At 79.7% G+C, this 1,013-nt stretch overlaps 1 pseudogene; it reads left to right on the top strand.

Annotated features, from left to right (window-relative positions):
- Positions 1–5: 5 nt before the first annotated feature.
- On the top strand, positions 6–1,004 carry LOC108492024 (annotated as a pseudogene).
- The last annotated feature ends 9 nt before the right edge of the window (positions 1,005–1,013 follow it).

Genomic DNA, 1,013 nt, shown 5'->3' with positions numbered 1-1,013 from the left:
CCCCCCCCAGCTCCATGGACGTTCCCCGCCTGCCCTCCCCGCCGCAGGAGAAGGGCCCCCCCGAGGTGCTGGTGCTGAGCCGGCCCCCGCTCGCCCGCTCCTCGCCCGCCTACTGCACCAGCAGCTCCGACCTCACCGAGCCCGAGGGGGGCCGCGCCGGGGGGGCCCTGGGGGTCGGCAAGAGCGTCTCCATGCTCGACCTGCAGGACGGGCGCGTCGACAGCATCCCCAGCCTGCCCGCCGAGCTCCTGGCCGGGGGTCCCCCCGCGCCGGGCGGGGCCGGGGGGGGGCCGGGGGGGCTCCGGCCGGGCCGCCTCTCGCAGGGCAGCGCCTCCAGCCTCGCCCCCCCCCGCCTGGGGGTCCCCGAGCCGGGGGGGCCGCAGCTGAGGGTCCCCCTGTCCTTCCAGAACCCGCTCTTCCACTTGGCCGCCGACGGGCCCCTGCGCGGCCCCGAGGCCGTGGTGGGCGGGCTGGGCGTGGGAGGGGGCCTGGGGGGCATCGCGGCGGACGGCGGGGGGCCCGGGGGGGGCCACTACGGGGGGGTGGTGGCGGGGCCGCCGCCCCCTCCCCTGCACGGCTACAGCAAGAGCGAGGAGCTGTCGGCCCCCCCCGCGCCCCCCGCCAAGCACATCACGCACAGCCACAGCTACAGCGACGAGTTCGGGCGCCCGGGGGGCGACTTCGGGCGGCGGCAGCTCTCGCTCCAGGACACCCTCGCCCCCCCCCAGATCACCATCGGGGGACCCCCGCCCCCCACGCCCCGAGGGGGCCGCGCCGGGAAAGGGGGAGGAGGAGGAGGAGGAGGAGGAGGGAGCGGGGGAGGGGGGGGCGGAGGGGGAGGCTCGGGGGGTCCCTCGGCGCTGGGGGTGCCCCCCAAGCCGCGGCCGGCGAGCGGGAACCTGCTGGCGAGCCCCGAGCCCACCTACGGGCCCCCCCGCAGCCGCCAGCCCTCGCTGGCCAAGGAGGCCTCGGTGGCCGGGATGAAGGCGCCCGTCACCAAGCAGGTGGGGGGA

The sequence above is a fragment of the Lepidothrix coronata genome, unplaced genomic scaffold (assembly GCF_001604755.1).
Source record: "Lepidothrix coronata isolate B3197 unplaced genomic scaffold, Lepidothrix_coronata-1.0 Scaffold4467, whole genome shotgun sequence".
NCBI classification, from domain to species: domain Eukaryota; kingdom Metazoa; phylum Chordata; class Aves; order Passeriformes; family Pipridae; genus Lepidothrix; species Lepidothrix coronata.
The sequence above is the reverse complement of the archived record's forward strand: the minus strand, read 5'-3'. Positions and strand labels throughout refer to the sequence as shown.